Here is a 15,028-nt window from a genome sequence, read left to right as displayed (position 1 = left end):
CTTTTGATGGCTGCATAGTATTCCATTGTGTATATATACCACATCTTCTGTATCCATTCATCTGTTGATGGACATCTAGGTTCTTTCCATAGTCTGGCTATTGTAGACATTGCTGCTATAAACATTCGGGTACACGTGCCCCTTCGGATCACTATGTTTGTATCTTTAGGGTAAATACCCAGTAGTGCAATTGCTGGGTCATAGGGTAGTTCTATTTTCAACATTTTGAGGAACCTCCATGCTGTTTTCCAGAGTGGTTGCACCAGCTTGCATTCCCACCAACAGTGGAGGAGGGTTCCCCTTTCTCCACATCCTCGCCAGCATCTCTCATTTCCTGACTTGCTAATTTTAGCCATTCTGACTGGTGTGAGGTGATATCTCATTGTGGTTTTGATTTGTATTTCCCTGATGCCGAGTGACGTGGAGCACTTTTTCATGTGTCTGTTGGCCATCTGGATGTCTTCTTTGCAGAAATGTCTGTTCATGTCCTCTGCCCATTTCTTGATTGGATTGTTTGTTCTTTGGGTGTTGAGTTTGCTAAGTTCCTTATAGATTTTGGATACTAGCCCTTTATCTGATATGTCGTTTGCAAATATCTTCTCCCATTCTGTCAGCTGTCTTTTGGTTTTGTTAACTGTTTCCTTTGCTGTGCAAAAGCTTTTGATCTTGATGAAATCCCAATAGTTCATTTTCGCCCTTGCTTCCCTTGCCTTTGCCGTTGTTCCTAGGAAGATGTTGCTGCGGCTGAGGTCGAAGAGGTTGCTGCCTGCATTCTCCTCAAGGATTTTGATGGATTCCTTTCTCACATTGAGGTCCTTCATCCATTTGGAGTCTATTTTCGTGTGTGGTGTAAGGAAGTGGTCCAATTTCATTTTTCTGCATGTGGCTGTCCAATTTTCCCAGCACCATTTATTGAAGAGGCTGTCTTTTTTCCATTGGACATTCTTTCCTGCTTTGTCAAAGATGAGTTGACCATAGAGTTGAGGGCCATTTTTTTTTTTTTTTAAAGATCCTGAGGCCATTTTAAATAGCCAGCCTGCTATTCTGTGGCCTTTGATTTCCCTGTGTCTGCATACAAATATCTCCAAAATCCAAGTCAAGCCAAAACAAAATAAAAAAAAAACAAGAGTTCTTTTCCTTAATAAACAGTAACCATGGATATTTTTTTAAATGCCACTTTAAGAAAAAGGAATTGACAAACTGAGATCATCTATGCTAAGAGAAACCTACAATCCACATTGCTAGTTTGCATTGTTAGATCAGCAAATATTTATTGAGTTCTGAAATAATCATGTCTGCTGTTTGCGTTACATAAGAACATTCACACGAGATTGTCTCATTTATTCTAAAAACCATCTTTTGTAAATGCTTACATTCAAGGGCATGATGACTTGGTAATTTACAGCTTCTAAGTCCTGTAGCCAACATCAAAATAGAGACCTACCTACCTTTTCCTAAACTCCCAGGGAAAATGACAGCAGTGCCAGACACGGGAGGGGCAGAGGAGGTAACAACAGCCTTGAAGGATAGAGTGGAGAGAATATGTTAATGTAGCACCAGGATAAGCCTGGGTGTTGAAATCAGAGGCACTTGGGAAAAAATCCTAGCTCCCTCCCCCACTTACGAGCTATGTGATCTCAGGCAAATCCCTTGATCTCTCTGAATTCTGAGATCTCATTTGTAAAATGAAGACAATAATAGCATCTCTCTTATCTGAATGTAGGAAGGTTGAGGGAGGAAAGGAGGGAGAGTATAATGAACGGATGCTAATTTATCTTTTACAGAGGAGAATCAGAGACAGCGAAGGCATCAGGACTGACTGCCATTTCAGCCAACATGATGGATTAAATATCCCCAAACCTTCCTGCCATCACCCTAGCAAATATGTCGCCTGCATGCCTGAGCTTAAGAGCCTGCATGGGAAGTTTTCAGAGGTCAAACAAGCACAGGTCCGGCAAGATAAGATAAGCACCAGAAGGTTTAAAGGCCTTTGCCATTTAATGATACAAAGCTACTTTAAAGTTAACTGTCTAAAATCACAAAGAAAAAATATGTGTGTGTGTGTGTGTGTGTGTGTGTGTGAATCTTACTTACAATTTTGGAGGTAATCACCACAATTACTAAAAACCTCTAAAGTAATAAAGAAGGGGTGGCGCCTGGGTGGCTCAGTCATTAAGTGTCTGCGTTTGGCTCAGGTCACGATCCCAGGATCCTGGGATGGAGCCCTGCATCGCATAGGGCTCCCTGCTCAGCGGGAAGCCTGTTTCTCCCTCTCCCACTCCCCCTGCTTGTGTTCCCTCTCTCACTATCTCTCTCTGTCAAATAAATAAATAAAATCTAGAAAGAAAGAAAGGAAGGAAGGAAGAAGAAAGAAAGAAAGGAAGGAAGGAAGGAAGAAGAAAGAAAGGAAGGAAGAAGAAAGAAAGAAGGAGGGAGGCTTTCAGGAGAAAGCTGGGTGAGGAGGGAGACTCTCCCCCATCCTTTTTTGCTTATATCTTTCTGTTCTATCTAGGTGTTTATTTTTATGTACAAGCATTTACTTTTCTAACTTTTGTTAAATTGGCAAAGGAAGGAAGGTTGGTGGAACTCTGCCATCATCCACCGTAAAAAATAGTAATGGGATGAATAACATAAAAATGAATTTCAGAAGAAAAAAAATCAGTCCTAAGGTGACTGGAGAAGGTATTCTGCTCTAAATGTACCTCATCAAAGATTTCTTTTGAGTGATAACACCCAGGGTTGTGGAGATACGGGAAAATGGTGGTTAGGAATGAAAATAGTACAACAGTCCTAAAACGCAATTTGACAACATGTACTGAAATCCTTAAAAACACCCCCCCGGGGGGGGGGGGGCCTATGGGAGCTTTCTGTACTTTGTGCTCCATTTTACTTGAACCTAAAACTAGTCTAAAAAATAAAGTTTACTGATCAAAAAATATGTATACATGCCCTTTAACCAGGTCATGTGACTTCTAAGGCTTTATCCCGGGAGAGATCATTATGCGGATGTTTGCAGAGACTGGACTCAGGGTGCTGACTCACAGTGCTCAATTAGCGAGTGACAAAATACATTCTGGTACACCTGCAGAATGGTGTACTATGCAGTCACCATGTGATGCTATAGAAGAGTATCTCACAGCATGAGAAAAATAGTCTATATATTATATATATAATAGAGTGTATATAATAGGGGCTCATGGTTGTAAAGAAAAATTCTGCATAAAAAAATAACTGATGAACCTAGTAATGACGCTGCAGGTAATTTTTATTTTCTTCTTTTGGTTTGTTGGCATTTTATTTCATTTTTTAAAAAAAATTTTAGGGGCACCTGGGTGACTCAGTGGGTTAAAGCCTCTGCCTTCGGCTCGGGTCATGATCCCAGAGTCGTGGGATCGAGCCCCGCATTGGGCTCTCTGCTCCGCGAGGAGCCTGCTTCCTCCTCTCTCTCTCTCTCTGCCGGCCTCTCTGCCTACTTGCGATCTCTATCAAATAAATAAATAAAATCTTTTTAAAATTTTAGAGATTTTATTTACTTGAGAGCGAGCGAGAGTGAGAGAGAGCACAGAGGCAGAGGGAGAAGCAGACTCCCCACTGAGCAGGGAGCCTGATGCAGGCCTCGATCCCAGGACCCTGAGATCATGACCTGAGCTGAAGGCAGACGCTTAACCAACTGAGCCACCGCAGGAACCCCAGTTTGTTGGCATTTTAAATGTTTTCTGCAAAGCACTCTTTTTGTAACAAAAATATAGTATTCTATAAAAAGAAAAAATATAAAAAGCTATTTTTAAGTTCCTTTGGGCAACACATACCAAGAAAAGAAAAGGGAAATAAAATCAGAAAGAAAAAGGAGGCTCTTTAATAAAGCAAGATGGAGAGGAGAGGGAAGGGGGCAAGATCCTGTGGGATGGAAATGCCCTGGGCAGCCTCTGGGCTCCTCAGCCACAGCCCTTCTTCTGAATCTTTGATGGGAAAACCACAGAGAAAGGACCCCAGAGCTTTCTTCTCATTTCCCATGACTGCTCTCATTGCTTCTGACAGGTCGATGGTAGGCCGACATCCAGTGGATTTCAGTACAATGAAAGATGAGGTCAAGAACAAGGCTATTAACCATAAATGACTCTTAATCTCACAAAACAAACTGGGGGTTGCTGGGGGGAGGTGGGATTGGGAGAGGGGGAGCGGGCTATGGACATTGGGGAGGGGAGGCGAACCATAAGAGACTATGGACTCTGAAAAACAACCTGAGGGTTTTGAAGGGTCAGGGGTGGGAGGTTGGGGGAACAGGTGGTGGGTGATGGGGAGGGCACGTTTTGCATGGAGCACTGGGTGTTGTGCAAAAAGAATGAATACTGTTACGCTGAAAAAATTAATAAAAAGGGAAAAAAAAAAAAAAAGAACAAGGCTATTAGCTCACAGAACTGAAGGTAACCTCAAACTAATGTGCACCAATGCCATGATTTCTAACCAACAGAGATGATTATTTATTCAGAGCTGCAAAGAAGCTATTGTGTCCACAGATGAAAATTCTTAGCCAGGAAAAGATTCCAGGCCTGAAGCAGGGCAGTCTTTAAAAGAGAATAGACTTGCAGAAGATAAAAGGGATTCTTCCCCCCCCCCCCCCCACCGTTGGGGAGGACCGAGGCTGTTGGCCCAGAGATAAAATGACTCTGTACAAACTGATGCTGAAGTCTCTAAAAAGTCCCAGTAAGAAAAACAAAGAGAAAGATGATGTGCTTGAAGATTAATTTAAGCAGCAATAAATTAGAAACCAGAGGAAGCTGAATAAAAGGCTCATTAATAGTGTGAATCTGAAAGAAGGAAATCAGATGGGACAATAATACTGGAAATTCTCCATTCCGTGGACCCCATGACAAGAGAAGCAGGCTACTGCCTTGTAAGATAGGGCATTAAAAACAGAAGCCTTCCGTGTGGACTAAGTATATTACATGGGCTCAAAGAAGAGAACAAAGTTATACCTGAATTACAGTCCCTACAATTCTTTTGCACCCTAACTACTTCTCTGTACTAACTCCATATTGTGCAAATATCACCGAGGATAATTCTGATTTCATCTGGCTTAACATATAGGGAAGGCTGATCTTGCAAGCACTCGCCAGCATCCATTAGTTTCTGGCCATATCCCCAAATTATCCATATGTTTTGGCAGAGAGTTTACTGGATGTCTAACAATAGAATCCTCTGTGAGCTGGAGATAACATCGTCTGCAGCTAAGGACTAGAAGAGGCCCTTAACAGAGCAAAAGGCAAAATAAAATAAAATAAAATTTAATTATAGACGTTGAGCCAAATAGGCCCTTTGGACTGGAGCAATGAAGACAAGCCTTCAACACGGAATGCTGCACTGATTAACCCCTGCTTGCCAGCTGAGGCTTGTGACGGAAAGGGCTGGAAGGTCTGAAAGGAACCTTGTTGAGAACATCATCTAACTCCAGGAGTTCCAAGAGGCCCATTATGAAAGGCGGGCACTGACTGCTGGCCCAGGCCCTCAGGATGCTCTTACTTGGGGAGTATCTTTCTGAATAAGGAACTGATAAGGAACTTGCCCAGCAAGTAATCCCTGTTACAACTGTCCGACTCTTTAAGCAGCCATAAACAATGTGTAAACAGATGAATATAGTGTATTGCAGTAACACTGCATTTACCAAAACAAATGGCAGGCTACAGTTTGCCAATTCCCACACTAGAGGATGGGATGCTGGTCGCCGATAGCATGAAATGTTGAAAGAGTTTTAAAAATAATCACCTACAGGGGCGCCTGGGTGGCTCAGTGGTTTAAGCCGCTGCCTTCGGCTCAGGTCATGATCTCAGGGTCATGGGATCGAGTCCCGCATTGGGCTCTCTGCTCGGCGGGGAGCCTGCTTCCCTCTCACTCTCTCTGCCTGCCTCTCTGCCTACTTGTGATCTCTGTCAAATAAATAAAATCTTAAAAAAAAAAAAATCACCTACAGTCATCTGAAGTGAAGTTCAAATTGAAGGCAAAGCTACGTCAAGCTCAGTAGTTGCTCCTCCAGACCAATGAGGGGCATGACAAACATACAGATCAGGAATTGGGTTTACTGCTTCTAACTGCACTAATTGAGACCTTCAAGGCCATTTTAAGCTCATGTTCCAGGGCTATTCTGGAGCATAGCTTCTTTCTTTTTTTTTTTTTTTTTTTAAGATTTTATTTATTTATCTGACAGAGAGGCCACAAGTAGGCAGAGAGGCAGGCAGAGACAGAGAGGGGAAGCAGGCTCCCTGCTGAGCAGAAAGCCCGACTCGGGCCTCGATCCCAGGACCCTGAGCTCCCAGGACCCTGAGATCATGACCTGAGCGGAAGGCAGAGGCCCAACCCACTGAGCCACCCAGGCGCCCTTGTCCAATATCTAATGCCACGTGTGCTGAAGAAGTGAGTCAAGGCAGCAGTGGTGTTTTCCCTAAAACAATCCCTCTTAGTGTGGCTGGGCATTTCTTATGGAAATATCATCCCTGATTGCTTTGTTTCCATCTGGTAAACATTCAAGCCCAAATCTATTAGCTTCCCCCGGATTCTGTGAACTTTCTACTTAAACCAGCTGGATTGGATTTTGTCCTTTGCTCTGAAGAACCCTGACCAATATGATATGCCACCAATAAGCATCTCTATTATAGAACCCAGCATAGTACATTATGATTACTTGTGATATTTCTGTCTCCCTTAGCTGATGGAGAAAGTATTTTACTCATCTCTGTAGAACCACTACCCTAGCATACATGCCAGGCAAAACAGAAGGCACCTAATAAATGAGTGTAGATGAACAGAAAAAAACCCACAAAAAGATGGAAACCATGTCTTTAGAGTGGAAAGATGAGTTATTTTTAAACGATGTTGTAATATATTTTCTTAAGTGCCTCACTTGATCGAAGTTACTATTGTCCATCCAAGACCAAGTAGCACAGTAGTATTCATACCCAGGACCACAAGTCCCAGTGAAGAAAAATGATTTCTAATTCTCTTTATTTCCACTGCTAAGTTTGAAATGAATTTCAAAGGTTTGGAAGATTCTGTAAGACTTATGCTGGAACAATGACAGGAATGTGATATCATGATCAAGAAGGTGTGATTCCTCCTGTGCTCACAACCTGTCTTTTATATAAAGTGATATGGGGATGGAGAGTTACAGAAAGTTAAAGAAAGATCACTGGAGGAGTTGGATTTGGGACTAGACAAACACAATCACAAAGGAAAGCCCTTGGAAGCAATAATCATAAAAATAATGACCAGAATGCACTGTGACATACCACATCACAGTTTAGAGAGAGCTTAACAATGAAATGAAGCTGTGCCCTTTTGTGACATCAGAAAACAGCCACTTTGTTTGTTTGTTTGTTTTTAGAAAACAGCCACTTTCACATGGAATAAAAGCGAATCAAAATTGTAACATGTCATGAGGCCTCCTACTACTGCAGTAGTGGAAAGTTTTGAGAAATGAAATGTAATACTGGAAAAGGATTCAGTTCAAAACATTTTTCCCACCTGCTGTGGGAAAAAGGGAGCTCTGGCTTCAGGTGCTCATTCCAGTTCCTCTGAGTGAAAGGAATTCCATACCCTAAAAGAGGATCAAGACTCTATCAGACGCCTCTCACCCAAAGTCAAAATTCATCTCTCCATCTGCCTGAGAAAGTAAGGTTAATAAGCAAAGTCTTATGACATCACACACACACAAAATAACTTCCAATGGATCTACAGATTTAAATGCAAAAATATCAAACCACATAAGTATTAGAAAAATACACGACACATGTTTTGTAGCCTCACAATATGGAAGGCCATTCCAAGTATGAATTAAAACCCAGAAGTCATTAAAGAAAAGAGAGATAAATTTTACTGTATATAAATAAAAACATTTTGCGGGGCAAAAATCATGATCAGCAAAGAAAAAAATCCTAAGTCAAACTGGGAAAAATTACATTTCATAGCATGAATAACCTATTTCCTTAATCTACAAAGAGTTTCTAGAAATTGGTAAGACAAAGACCAACAACCTAAGGAGGAAATAAGCTCAGAATGTGAACAGGGAATTTAGAGAGATGTAAATACATATGGCTCTAACTATATGAAAAGTACTTCACCTTAGTTGATATTTTATTTTTCATCTACCATTGGAGAGGATCAAAAAGTCTAACACACCGATGTTCGAAAACAGTAATTCTCATCCATTGCTCATAGAATCATACATTGGTATGGTATCATTTGGCAATGAATACAAAAAATTCACATATCATCTGCCGTGGCAGATACGCTTTTAGGGATTTATCAGAAAGGCATACTTCCAAAAATGTGAAATATGTATTCATTATAGCAAAAGATTAGAAATCATCTAAACATTCATAAGAGGGAGGTTAAATAAAATCAAGGTACTTCCAAAAGAAGCCTTATACAGCCGTAATAATTTAAATACACAAACAATGATATTTAATGATACAAAAATAATTCCAAAAAATGTGTATTTTGGGGCGTCTGGGTGGCTCAGTGGGTTAAAGACTCTGCCTTTGGCTCTGGTCATATCTCAGGGTCCTGGGATCGAGCCCCGCATCAGGCTCTCTGCTCAGCGGCGAGCCTGCTTCCTCCTCTCTCCTTCTCTCCTGACTCTCTGCCTACTTCTGATCTCTCTCTGCCAAATAAATAACTAAAATCTTTTAAAAAAGACCAAAAAAGTATATTTTACAAAGCCTGATGCAGAAAAATATGAACAGTGTACTATCTACTTCATAATAAGGAAAGAAACAAATATGTATATTTACTTTAATACACATGGAATATTTCTAGGATGCATGAAAAACTGGAAATGGTAGGTCTCTCCAGGGTAGCTGAAGGATAAGGATGACGGAAGATTTTTCTTTTTTCTTTTTAGGATCCAATCTAGAACCTCACATCCTTGAATCTGATGGTATAGTTCTTAAATCCCTTCTAATCTAGAATAGCACACCATGTCTTATGAAGAACCAATGTCTCTATAGTAGTGAGTTTTCTAATATTTGCAAAAAGATCTATTTCCTTTTATGTGGGTGCTCTTTAATGTCTCTCAATAAAATTGTATAATTTTCTGCCTAGAGGCCTGTGGTTTTTGATGTTGCTGTACAAAGTATCTTTTAAAATTTAATTTTCTACTTGTAGCTGGTATGTAGAAATACAACTGATTTTGTATATTGATTTAGTATCCATCAAACTTGCAAAAACTGTTAACTTTAATAATTTATTTGTAGAAATCTTTTATAATTTCTACATAAATAATCATGTCATCATAGAAACAGAAAGTTATTAATTCATCCTTTCCCATGCTTTTATTTTTCTTGTCTCATAGCAATTGCTAGAACTTCTGACAAATGTCAAATAGAAGTAATGTTATTAGGCATTATGTTATTAGGCATAATGTTATTAGGCAACTCGGATTCCTGACCTCCAAGTGAAAACTTCCTCAAACTGAAAATTTTCCATTAAGTATGATGTTTGCTGTACATGTTTGATAGTTCTCTTCACCAGATTAAGGAAGTTCCCTTCCTATTTTCCACCTATCCCTAGGGGGCTGAAATTGTTGCTACTGTTTTAATAAGGAATGGATGCTGAATTTTATCACACGATCATGATTCTTCTTTTAATGATAGCAAATTACAATAATTGAGTCTATGGTGTTGAACCAACCTTGCATTTCAGGTATAAAACCAACTTGGTCATGATGTATTTGTGATGTGAATTTTCCTTCCTCACAATGTTACCATTAGGTTTTTTGTTTGTTTTGATCATCTCTTTTACTATTTTCAGGAAGAGTTTGTATAATATTAATTCTTTCTCTCTTAAATGCTTGATATAACTTTCTAGTGAAGCCATCCAGACCTGCAGTTTTCTTTGTGGGAAGGTTTTTTAACTGCTGATTCAATTTTTATTAATAGTTATAATACTAATAAATTTATCCATTCACCTATATTTCCCAAATTTTGGGCATAGAACTGTTCACTATGTCTTCCTACCTTGTTAATGACTACATGATCCCCCCTCTTTTCACTGTTTTTTTTAAGATTTTATTTATTTATTTATTTGACAGACAGAAATCACAAGCAGGCAGAGAGGCGGGTGGGGGAAGGAGGGCAGTGAAGCGGGCTCCCTGCTGAACAGAGAGCCCAATGCAGGGCTCAATCCCAGGACCCTGGGATCATGACCTGAGCTGAAGGCAGAGGCTTCAACCCACTGAGCCACCCAGGCACCCAGTCTTTTTACTCTTTTTAAGATTTTATTTTTGTGAGAGAGAGAGTACTAGTTTGGGGGGTTGGGGCAGAGGGAGAGAAGCAAACTCCCTGCTGAGCAGGGAGTCCAATGCAGGACTCAATCCCAGGACCCTGGGATCATGACCTGAGCTGAAGGCAGATGCTTAACTGACTGAGCCTCCCAGGCGTCCCCCCCATCACTCTTTCACTCTTGATATTGGTTATCTGTGCCTTTACTTCCTTCCTTTCTCCGTCTTTCCCTCCCTTCCTTCCTTTTCTTAATCAACCTCACAAGGGTATATAATTTTTCTTAATCTTGTCCAAGATTGTTAAGCTCTCATTGATAGATTATATATTTGCTTTATATTTCATTGATTTCTACTTTTCTTATAACTTGTCTTTATTTTCTTCAGAATTATTTTGCTGTGCTTCTTCAGACTTCTTTTTTTTTTTTTTAAAGATTTTATTTATTTATTTGACAGATAGAGATCTCAAGTAGGGAGAGAGGCAGGCAGAGAGAGAGAGAGGAGGAAGCAGGCTCCCTGCCAAGCAGAGAGTCCGATGCGGGGCTCGATCCCAGAACCCTGGGGTCATGACCTGAGCAAAAGGCAGAGGCCCCAACCCACTGAGCCACCCAGGCGCCCCTTCTTCAGACTTCTTAAGATAGATGCTTACTCGCTATTTAGCCTTTTTTATTTGCTAATATATGCATTCTGGGCTATATACTTTTGAATCTCTGAATTCACATCTTTCAACAGTTCTGGGAAATGTTCAGCTATTACCTCTTCAAATAACTGCCTTTGTACCATTCTTGCTCTTCTCTTTCTGGGATTCCAATTAAATGTTTATTAGACCTTCTCACTGGATCCTCTTAATTCTCTTACCATCTCTTCATACTTCGCATATTTTTTGTCTCTTGATGTTCATTCGGATCATTTTCTCCTAACCTATCTTCTAGTTACTAATTCTCTCTTCAGTGATTTTAAATCTACTGTGTTCTTGTTTCTGGCTATTATATTTTTAGTTCTACAATGCCTTTATTTTTCAAATATGTTGTTTATTTTTGACAGTGTCCAGTTACCTACTGATATTTTCATTCTTGGCTTCTATTTCTTGTTACATAATAAATTAGTTGTTTTATAGTCCATGTCTTAAATTCCAATATCTCATAGCTTTGAGGGTGTTTTTGCTGTATGTTGTTTCTTCTAGTTCTTTTCATACATATCTTGTTTCCTTGTGAACCTGGTTTTCTTCTATGAGCTGATCATCATATAACAAATTAATTTAGAGGACTAGTTTGATACACAGGATAACATATTCCTATAGAGAGAATTTTTGCTTGCTTCTGTCATTTCCCTGATGGCATCATTAGCTTAAGACCATCAAGATTAAAGGTTCCCTGGAAGCTTTGGTTGCAAAACTGTATCAGGACTGATTTAGTTCAAGATCCCCCTTCATGACCTTAGCAGTCCCATTCAATTTCAAAAGGTGGTTTATTTGAGTCCCTGTCCTTGATAGGCAACAAGCTATGAATTCTGTTCTTACAGATGAGGGCACCAAAATTAGCACTGAACTTCACAGATGCTTTGTAATGATAAACAAATGCCTCCAGAACAAAAATGGCTTTGGTATCTAGCCTTACCTCTCTTAGCTTTTTAACCTCTCTTACGACCTTTCAATATCTTCTAAACTTTTTGAAGCTTTTGAGAAAATGTTCCTATATCTTGTATATCTTTCCATACTGTCATCAGTAGAGCTAATTCTAGGGATCTAGTCTGCCGTTACTGGAAGTAGAAATCCCACCACATACCTTTCAAGTAACTTGGGAATCGTGTACCATAAACAATGGTTTGTTGTACCATGTACAACATAATGGTATTGCCTATTCAAATAAATACAACGGACCCTGGAAAGATAAGGAAAATGATCAAAGAAACCAATATTGAGGAAGACAAACATGTAAAGGAGAGAAAATAAGGGAAGTTTATTTACCTTTTAGTATTTCACAGAATGTCTGCAGGCATGTCTTGGGTATTGATAAACATGTTAGTCACTTCAGGGAAAAATATAATCAGCCAATTAAAGCCTCTCTTAACACACTTACTGCTTGGTTAATGTTGAAATTCTATACTCCAGCCACTTGAATTTGGTTTCCCACTTGTTTCAACGCTTGCAGTTTTTATGAGTATTTAGTTATAAATAACGTTGTACCTTCTAAATTAAAAGAAAGCCAGTTCCCTCTGTAGAATGTAAACTAGTGCAAACTTCTAACAAAGAATTGGCAATATTTATCAAAATTTAAAACGTACATATTCTTTGATACAGCACAGTCTTCCACTAGGAATTAATTCCACAGATACACTTAAACAAAAATTCACAAAGACATAAACTAATTTTCTTTGCAACAGTTTTTTTGCTGGTGAAAAACTGAACATGACAACTTGAATATCTACCAAGAGGTAGCTAGTTAAATAAATCACAGCGTATTTATACAACAGAATACCACTGCAATGGAAATTTATCATTTTTTAAGCTGTCCAGCATCCAACTTGCCTCCTCCTATTTGGACGTCCACTTAGACTCTGAATTAGCCGGTGACACAAAGACAAAGGGACAGTTGGAATTCATTCCTGACTGACTCCTAGGGCAGTAATGTCAACATACGGCCTGGCTGCTTCAGATAAAAGAGGCTCACTGAGCCTATTTATTTCATGGTTCTCAGGCCTGCCTTGGCCCTGACCATTTTCCAAACTTTGTCCTACATCCCTCCAGTACTACATTCTTTGTTTTCTGTTACTTGAAGCCAAAAGGTTTGTAATGGATAGAATCATGAAGTTGTTTAAAAGAATAAAATAGATCTACGTGAAGACTAGTGGCAGAACAGTATGTACAATATGAGCTCATCTATATAATTTTAAAGCAAACAACAGATCTAATATTTCTGCCTGGAGATGCAGTCTCTGGAAGGGTTGTCCAGGCAATTTATAATGGTTATTTCTAGAAATGAACCACTTACAATTTTTTTTTTAAGAAACAGCTTATTTTATTTTTTATTTTTTAAAAGATTTTATTTATTTATTTGACAGACAGAGAGCACGAGTAGGCAGAGCGGCAGGCAGAGGGAAAGGGAGAAGCAGGCTCTCCACAGAGCAGGGAGCCGGATGTGGGACTCGATCCCAGGACCCTGGGACCATGACCTGAGCTGAAGGCAGCAGCTTAACTGACTGAGCCATCCAGGCAACCCAGAAACAGTTTATTTTATTTTATTTTTAAGATTTTATTTACTTATTTGACAGACAGAGAGATCACAAGTAGGCAGAGAGGCAGGCAGAGAGAGAGGGGGGAAGCAGGCTCCCTGCTGAGCAGAGAGCCTGATGCGGGGCTCGATCCCAGGACCCCGGGATCATGACCTGAGCTGAAGGCAGAGGCTTTAACCCACTGAGCCACCCAGGCGCCCCAACAGTTTATTTTAAAAAAGAAAAAAGAAACCAGAGGAGATGACTGTTCTGAGGTTGAGATACACTAAAATCTCTAGGTGCTTATTTTTACTGAGGGCCATTTGAAGCCAAAGTCCATTATCATTCCATAGATGATAGGTGATTAAAAAAATGACTAAATTATTTTAAATGGCAGAGTGACATGTACAAAGTAGGGTTTAGAAAAACTTTGGAAGAAGGAGGGGCGCCTGGGTGGCTCAGCAGTTTAAGCCTCTGCCTTCGGCTCAGGTCATGATCTCAGGGTCCTGGGATCGAGCCCCACATCGGGCTCTCTGCTCAGTGGGGAGCCTGTTTCTCCCTCTCTCTCTACCTGCCTCTCTGCCTACTTGTGACCTCTCTCTCTGTCAAATAAATAAATAAAATATTAAAAAAAAAAAAAGAAAAACTTTGGAAGAAGGAGCCCCACTAGAAGGATGCACTGAAGGAAAGAGAGGCTAGAAAAAGGCAAACTGATGAAACTGGAAGAAATATGAGCTCAAACTGGCAGTAATATGAAATATGGCAGTAAGAATGAAATAGAAGGGAATTGTGCAAAAGACATATCTCACACAGTTATTACTCAAGAGCTTACTGACTGCCTACTACTGAGTGCCAAACAGAGGGCAAAAAGAATCTGGACTTCACCGAAACTAACCAACCAACCAAATTATACACAGCCTGTTTAGGTCTCAGTTCTCTTGTAAAATGGAGAATACCTAATGTACTGGATTGTTATATGGATTAAAGGAAACTACACATATAAAATATACTAAGTCTTCCATAAACGTTAATTATTTCCATAAATGTTAATTATGTATTCCATAATTAGTTAATTATTTGAACTAATACAATGGAGAGGATGATAATTTAAATAGCAAAAATAACAAAGTGTCTCTTTCAGGAACACATCTACATTATGGAATGAGGTCTCATATATTCATTCTGCTGTATTAAAATATTGTGGGTCATTTAAAGACCAAAAGTTTTGTTTCTTTTTTTTTTTTTAAAGTGAACTCTGAATTATTCTTTTGTTTGGGTTTAAATTTTTTTTTTAAAGATTTTATTTATTTATTTGATAGAGATCACAAGTAGATAGAGAGGCAGGCAGAGAGAGAGAAAGAGGGAAGCAGGCTCCCTGCCGAGCAGAGAGCCCGATGCGGGACTTGATCCCAGGACACTGAGATCATGACCTGAGCCGAAGGCAGCGGCTTAACCCACTGAGCCACCCAGGCACCCAAAAGTTTTGTTTCTAATGACTCATGGCTTTACAGGGGTCTCTTGCAGAAAGCTGGTCAACTTAAAAAAAAGTAG

At 39.7% G+C, this 15,028-nt stretch overlaps 1 protein-coding gene across 4 annotated transcripts in view; it reads right to left on the bottom strand.

Moving 5' to 3' along the window:
- Window positions 1–15,028, bottom strand: part of PKIG (cAMP-dependent protein kinase inhibitor gamma) — a 99,231-nt gene that overhangs the window by 48,424 nt on the left and 35,779 nt on the right. The window contains exon 2 of one of the 4 annotated variants that reach the window (XM_045980427.1): window positions 1,449–1,518. The exons of 2 other annotated variants lie outside the window; for them this stretch is intronic. The gene's annotated coding sequence lies outside the window, so the exon portion shown is untranslated. Of the gene's footprint in view, window positions 1–1,448; window positions 1,519–15,028 lie in introns of those variants that run through there. One more of the 4 variants, XM_045980426.1, reaches the window with a different exon arrangement.

This window comes from Meles meles, chromosome 16 (assembly GCF_922984935.1).
Source record: "Meles meles chromosome 16, mMelMel3.1 paternal haplotype, whole genome shotgun sequence".
In the NCBI taxonomy this organism is placed as follows: Eukaryota; Metazoa; Chordata; class Mammalia; order Carnivora; family Mustelidae; genus Meles; species Meles meles.
The sequence above is the reverse complement of the archived record's forward strand: the minus strand, read 5'-3'. Positions and strand labels throughout refer to the sequence as shown.